Source organism: Pinus tabuliformis, chromosome 6 (assembly GCF_031772625.1).
Source record: "Pinus tabuliformis cultivar Carrire ecotype Pingquan chromosome 6, CPIR1, whole genome shotgun sequence".
NCBI lineage: Eukaryota > Viridiplantae > Streptophyta > Pinopsida > Pinales > Pinaceae > Pinus > Pinus tabuliformis.
The window spans coordinates 660,545,574-660,552,999 of record NC_142292.1 but is presented as its reverse complement, the minus strand read 5'-3'; the positions used below and the strand labels follow the sequence as shown (position 1 = coordinate 660,552,999).

Sequence of the window (7,426 nt, the reverse complement as noted above, 5' to 3'; positions counted from 1 at the left end):
GCATTCAACTCTTCTAACTATACATATAACCTTCCCACACCATGAATCTTCTAGCATATTGTTCACTCATCACTCCCTCCTCTCTTCATAAGTGATCCTATAATAAATCTGCAAGGAACCTTAGTCTAATTCCTTTTAAGGATTTTAGTCATCTTGTTAACAAATATTGTTATAATTCCCTCAACTTGAGTATTCCTTCTCATCAATAACAAGGTGATATTTAGGCATTCTACGGTCGAATCTCCAACTTGCAAGTTAATATACACCTTGAATTACCATGTTTTTTCACATCCAATTATGTCTTAAGATCTTTGTGAGAGCACCTTGATGAAGCATATTCACTCAACCTTAGTTATCTTCTCATATGGTATACTCATATATCATCCTATACTCCTTTCCCTTAGTTTAATGGAAAATGGGTAAACCATAGCAAGTAGTCATAAGGAGTAGAGCCATTTACAACATTAAGTGATAAATAAGGACTTTGGGTTGCTAAGATGAGGCAATTAACTAATTAAGACTTATGGGTCAAATACTAAAAAAAAAGTTAAAGGAAGCATCATGTACTCTCCACCATTCTATAATGATGAATATGATATGGTCTAATCGTAAGTACCCTCCACTGTGCCATTTAACTTGAAATGATGAATAATGATGAAGATACTAGATACACTCCATAATTATGCTCTCTTTTCTTACAATGTTGAAAAGGAAAAAGAAAAACACAACACACTATAAACACATCTTATAGTTAATAAGATACTAAATGTATTCAATTCAAAGTGTTCAGTAAGCACGTGTGACATCAATCTCACAATTATGTTCTCTTTGTTGATGGTGTAAAAGGGAAAAGAAAAAGTTGCATGTCGAAGAAAATCTTATAATTAATAAGATAATAAATATAACCTATGAGTACTACAAAAATGAGAATTTTATATATTCCATGACAATTATGAATCATCTTTTATATATTCCATGACAATTATGAATCATCTGAAATATTTTATGTGGTTGATGATGCATTTTTTCTTTATATTTGTTTTTAAAATTTCAAATTTTAAAGTTCGGTTTAGAATCATTACTATGTTAACCCATACTAACAATATCGGTAAGGAAAGATTTAAAAATTACATACACATATGTATAAAACTTTGTGGATAATAAATCTTAAGAGTTAAACAAGATCACATTATGCCTCTAAACCTCCTTAGTTTAAACAGGTGCATTGAATGGCATACGAATGTTTTTTGAAGGATCTGATAGATATTATTTGATTCATGTTGCTATGCTAATCTAAGGTGACCGCACCCACGTGTCGGCTCTGTGTTATACCACCGGGCATCGTACTCAACTTTTAAATGGGTTTGATATTGCTGGATTATAAAATACTTGATTGCCTGTCTCGTACCTGTCCTCTAAGCTTTAATCCTGTCAGTAATGAATTTCACCCATTCCAAATCTCGATACGGCGGACCTGGAACCATCTGGCCTCTTCTACACTGTGTGATCCCATACCCTATATCCGACGGCTGGGATTGATCAAGGGGGTTTCGTAACTACTCTCTTCGCTTTGCGCGACCGAGGTTTCATTGTGCCTCCGATTTTTTCTCCCCGAAGCTCTGCAACTTCCATGGTGGCGTCTTGTCATCATCGTGCAGGGAGGACATTCTTCCAGGCTCGCAACAGGTAACACTTGAAATTTTTCTTGTTTTCTAAGATTTGTCGGCACACAATATTCATTCAGCCTACTGCACTCCTTAATAACATAGGTGACTCTTAACACCATGAAATGTGCGGCCATTAGTTCAGTTGAAGGTGTACTCAGGTTTGCAGGCTCACCCCCTCATCCGGAGAAGAATCGAGTCTGGAAAGGGGTTCCTTGCGGTTTTTACTTTCGCAACAGGGGTTTCACTTGTCTCAATTTCACCTGCAATCTCCAGGACTGCATGGTCGGAGCAATGTCCACCACTTGCGAAGTGCTAAGGTGAGGGTTTGTAATTATTATGAAATTGTTACTATATTCTTTACTGCATAATGGTGACCCAACTCACAAACTGCAACGATGTTGACTACACCATCACTCCTTGGGTGTGAGCCACGGTCCCTCTTGCAACAACAGGTAAGCATCGACTTTTAAACCCTCTTGTCCAATTTGGTCCTTCTATTGCATTGTTCATTAATTTTAACCCATCTCCGTTGTTTGCTGCAGGTAAGGGTTTACACGCTCAAATTCTGGGTACATTGAGGGCTATGTCCTCGTTTCTGTCTAACACATAACTTATTTTCCCAGGTTCTTTTCTTGCTCTGCTCCATTACCAGAATAGTCTGAACGAAATCTTAAGTTATATGGTCATGGCTACTTTCCATCAGCGTTTTCTTAGTTTTTGTTTAAGTAATATGGTTTTGTCTGATGGTCTCTATGCATCCCACCGGTTGTAGTCTTACGAACCATTCAATGGTCTCAGGATTTTCTCTTCTTTTTTGTTTTCCAGGGTTGTATTCAAGTTTAGATATGTAGAATCCATATCAGAACTGTCACCACGGCTGACCTCACGGTTGGCCGGGGGACTTGATCTGGTGTGTTGTTTTCCAGATGAAAAATTACGTACTATTCTATCAGTTTGTTTGTTTCTCGTTGGGAAATGATTATGTATATGGAGGTCCACGCCATACATTATCTGTATCCAAAATCCTGCTAGATGTGTTTTCCTTACTGTCCTAACATTAAGAAAGAGTTTAACATTAAGAAAGAATTTAATTCACCTTACTGTCCTAACATTAAGAAAGAGTTTAACATTAAGAAAGAATTTAATTCACCTGTATATTATGCAGGTCCACGCCATACATTATCTATATCCATTTCTTTTCAGCAAAATACTGTTAGATGTGTTTTCGTTACTCTTTTCAACATTAACAAGAATTTCCATTCAAACAGTCAGACCTCAAACTTACTATAGTAAAAGTTGTCTTTTGTATTTTTATGCTAATGTACATATAAAATTGAAAATAAAATTTACATATTATATGTTGAATTAAAAAGTAAAAGTTATATTTATCGGAGATTTAAATTGTTCTTAAATATATTTTTTTTACAAAGAAATATGACTAAAATATGCCATTTCTTTTCTATTCAACCTGGTATTCACATATGACATTTCAAAACTATGTTAATAAAATCAAATTATTTCAATTTTATTCATTAAAGAAATAGTTCAATTGGATTAATTATTATTATTATTTAGTTAGTTCAATTGGATTTATTATTATTATTATTATTAGTAGGTGTTTTTTACATCTTAATTGGAAAGAGAATATACAATTGATAAATGTCTTAAAAAGTTGAAAAAATATTTTATTTCAATATATAAATATGGAAAGAGAATATACAATTGATAAATGTCTTAAAAAATTGAAAAACTATTTTATTTCAATATATAAATATGGAAAGAGAATATACAATTGATAAATGTCTTAAAAAATTGAAAAACTATTTTATTTCAATATATAAATATATATTTATATGTAAAAAGTATTGAAAATAATATATATTTATATATAAAAAGTATTGAAAATTATTATAATATAATAGGTGCTTTGGTAGTAGTGTTTAATATAGAAAAGATGCCTAGCATCTTTAAAAATATACTAATAAAAAAAATCAGATACAATATTTCCATATTTACGAAAATAACCGTATTTACAACCGTATTTACGAAAAATAAACGTTCCCGCCCAAAAAAAACAAACTATCTATAAAAGTCAGATCGAAGTTGTAATAGTAAATCACGCAACATTTCTATGTAATAAAGATTTACCATATCTAAAATTTAGATCAAAGTCACAAAGATTTACTATATCTAAACTTTAGATCAAAGTCACAAATCAGGCGCAACGTCTCTATATAATAAAGATTTACCATCTCTAAAATTTAGAACAAAGTCATAAAGATTTACCATATCTAAACTTTAGATCAAAGTCACAAATCACGCGCAACGTTTCTATATAATAAAGATTTACCATCTCTAAAATTGAGATCGAAGTCACAAATCATGCAACTTCTTTGTATAAAAACTTACCACTAAGTCAAACTCATGTGGAAGTAAACTTTACTTCCAAAAAACTCGTGTGGAAGTAAACTTTACTTCAAAAAACTCATGTGGAAGTAAACTTTAGTTCCAAAAATATAAAATATGATGAACGGGAAGCTAGGGCTAGGGCTTGAGCATAATCTTGAACTGCGCTTCAGGTGTTACGAACATATAGTATATTCTGAGCGGGCGTTATGGCTGCCCGTTCTATAACCATTTGCAGGGGTTTAGTAAACAGGGCTGCCTCTTCCAGGCATAGGACCGAGAGCAAAAGCCCTGCCAAGGTGCTACTCCTCGGAGACACTGCAGTGGGGAAAACCAGCTTGCTTTCGCGGTTTGTCGAAGATAAATTTATGGTAGAATCGCTACACAGCAGTGTATTTGTGAAGGAGGCCATGGCGGAAATAGGACTAGAGGTTTGGGACTCCACTGGACAAGAAAATTATGAGAGCGTGACTTCTTCGCAGTACCAGGGAGTCGATGCAGCCATCGTCGTGTATGACATTACAAACATCGATTCCTTCGTGAGATCAAAGGAATTGATCGATGAAGTGAAGGAACGTACGAATCCCAGGCCCCTCATAATTCTCGTTGGGAATAAGAGGGACTTGGAATTAAAGAGAATGGTGTCCCGGTTCCATTCTGAAGCTTATGCTTGTGAAAATGGCGTGTTGTTTGATGAAACTTCTGCCTATACGGGTTACAATGTTAGAGAGATTTTCTATGAAGTAGCCAGATTGGTGAAGATGAGTGAATCAATGTCCACATCCAAAGATAGAGTGGTAAAACACGTGGAGAACAAGCGGAAGCGTTTTTTTTCATATTTGTGCTTTTAGATTTTCAATTATTTTTAAAACCAATAATTCAATGTAATGGCATGTACGTTTTTTTCATACATGTGCTATATGTATATACCTTTTTACAAATACTTCTGTGTTTATTTGCAATTCAAATACCGTGTTCAGAATTTCACCGCTTCACACTAAAATAAGGTGCAATTTACTGTTTCCTTTATTTCTGTTTATGGAATTCCGTGCAATTTACTGTTTCCTTTATTTCTGTTTATGGAATTCCTCACCATGTTATTTATTCTACTTTTCTAAAAGCATTCCAAATATCAACTATTTGCCTTTATCAATTTAATTCCCCTGTATACGCAGGTCCACGCCATACATTATCTGTATCCATTTCTTTTCAGCAAAATACTGCTAGATGTGTTTTCCTTACTCTTTTAACATTAAGAAAGTATTTATTCCCCTGTATATGTAGGCCCACGACATACATTAACTACATCCATTTCGTTTCAGCAAAATACTGCTCTTCAGTTCCTTAAAAACAGTTACCTGAGAAGTTTGGACGTCCAAGCTCCTCAATGCTCCAGCTTATTACAATGTCTAAATTGCTTGAAAAGCATATAACTTTATATCTATTTTTTATACGAATTTTGTCCCAATCGATATCCAAAAATGGGAGTCTCAGCACTGATCAAGCGGCTGTGGCCGGAAGACGCCATTAAAATGCAGCAATGCTGGAAACTGGACCAGCAATGTTGGATTTGTAGAGTTGTGGGGGAAAATCGACGCCCCCTTAATGTGTTCAATACAAAGGGCAGGGGCAAGAGCAGTGTCGGACGACCTGTCTCGGTAATTGTTCGTGCACCGCGTATGCCTATATTTCTAACAACACTTTGCAGGCTTGTCTGATCTGGTTTGGTGAATGGCTGGATGTCTCCGATACGACCTCCAACGAATTCTCTGTTTATACTGTTAGATGACTCTGATTCGCCCGACTCCTCTGGTTCCAACAAGAAGGCGACCCTGGCAGGAGTAGTGGGTGGCATCGCGGGTGGGTTAGTTGTTATTATGGCCCTTGTGTTTCTGTTTCTCTGTTGTTGCAGGCGCCCGAGATTATCTGCAATAGAATACGCGCCGGGAACGCTGACTGTATTCACTTACAGAGCTACAGGTTGCAACGAAGAATTTTTCTGAGCGTCTGGGAAGTGGGGGTTTCGGTTCCGTCTTCAAAGGAACTCTACCAGACAGCTCTCTGCTGGCTGGATCCATTTCGAAATTTCAAATACAGTATCCAGGATAGGTAATTTCCAAATTTGAAATAGAAATTTTGCCCGTCAGGGTGGGATTGGATGAGTAACTTGTTTGTCATAGGTGATTTACTCGTCAAATACATACACGTAAGAAATTTGCTTCCCATGTGAAGAGTAGGAGTACCAGAATGAGACACAAGTGGCGCTGATTTCGCATCAATAGACTTTGCAAGGTTGGATCGACTTGAGCTTTCACGACTTAAAAATTCCAGTGACTCCACAAAGTGGATCAACTCGGCCTTCGGTGATTGCAGTCTTTAGGGGTGCTTTAGGGGTTTCTGATAATTCTGTCGTAAAAAAAAAAAACTCTCTCAGTCAGAATTCAAATTTTTGGTAAAATTATGGTTTCATCAACACCATAAAATTTATGGTGATAAAATGTACTATTAAAACACTTCTTGCAATTACTCATTCAAACTCACACAATGTACTTCGAATTCATAGTAACAATACTTATGGTGTAATGATAACAAAAAAGTACAAACCTAAAAAAGTCCTAATGCAACCCAAAAAAAAATCAATAATACTTGCATTCAATATTCTTTGCATCTATTATAAATGCAACTATCATAGCAAACCAAATCAAATACAAAATGAATTGAGCGAAACAAAAAGTAAGGAAGTAAGGAAGTTGTCTCTTGACGGATTGGCCAGAGAAAATTTTTTTTGTGGTTCTTTTAATTTAATGATAAGAATGTTTGAATCTTGTTTCTTGTTTTCTATGACGTAAATGAATTCATCACCATAATAAACCCAAAAACACCTAATTTCTTTAAACTTGACAAGATTTCAATTTTTTTTTTTTTCAAACCAAGATCTAACTAAAAAACTATTATTTTCAAAGTCAATTTATTATTTATTTCAAATTCTTGTTGTATAAATGGGTTTTTCCTGGTTTTGGTCTATATGTAGTGTGGACTCGCTTCAGAAACTTCTTATAAGATTTTATCTAGATTGTGTTGACATAAAAGGACATAATTTCGTTGATCAGTTTGATATACAAATCTATTATATGAGCCATTTCTTTGGAAACTATAGAGGAATCCTCTCATCATTGCATGTTTGGCGAATCAAAAAATTATCACAGATGGCAGTGTTTGCTTTCTGCCCTTGTAGCCATGATACTAGAGTAACCCTAGATATGCCCTTGTAGCGATGAAACTAAAGTAACCCTAGATATTCTGCACAAACGTTATAAAAGATTGTGGGAGGGACAATTAATTACATTTTCGAT

General features: G+C 35.0%; 1 long non-coding RNA gene and 1 pseudogene across 7 annotated transcripts; both read left to right on the top strand.

Moving 5' to 3' along the window:
• The first annotated feature begins 1,472 nt into the window (after window positions 1-1,472).
• LOC149260332 (uncharacterized) lies at window positions 1,473-2,645 on the top strand. Of its 7 annotated transcripts, none has more exons than XR_016248261.1 (4): window positions 1,473-1,686; window positions 1,805-1,984; window positions 2,210-2,290; window positions 2,493-2,645. It is a non-coding gene; the product is annotated as an uncharacterized LOC149260332 (long non-coding RNA). The 7 variants fall into 7 exon arrangements; XR_016248263.1 differs by having other exon boundaries at window positions 1,770-2,119; XR_016248259.1 differs by lacking the exons at window positions 2,210-2,290; window positions 2,493-2,645 and adding an exon at window positions 2,291-2,486 and having other exon boundaries at window positions 1,826-1,984.
• A 1,637-nt stretch (window positions 2,646-4,282) lies between these two features.
• On the top strand, window positions 4,283-4,924 carry LOC149260331 (ras-related protein RHN1 pseudogene; annotated as a pseudogene).
• The last annotated feature ends 2,502 nt before the right edge of the window (window positions 4,925-7,426 follow it).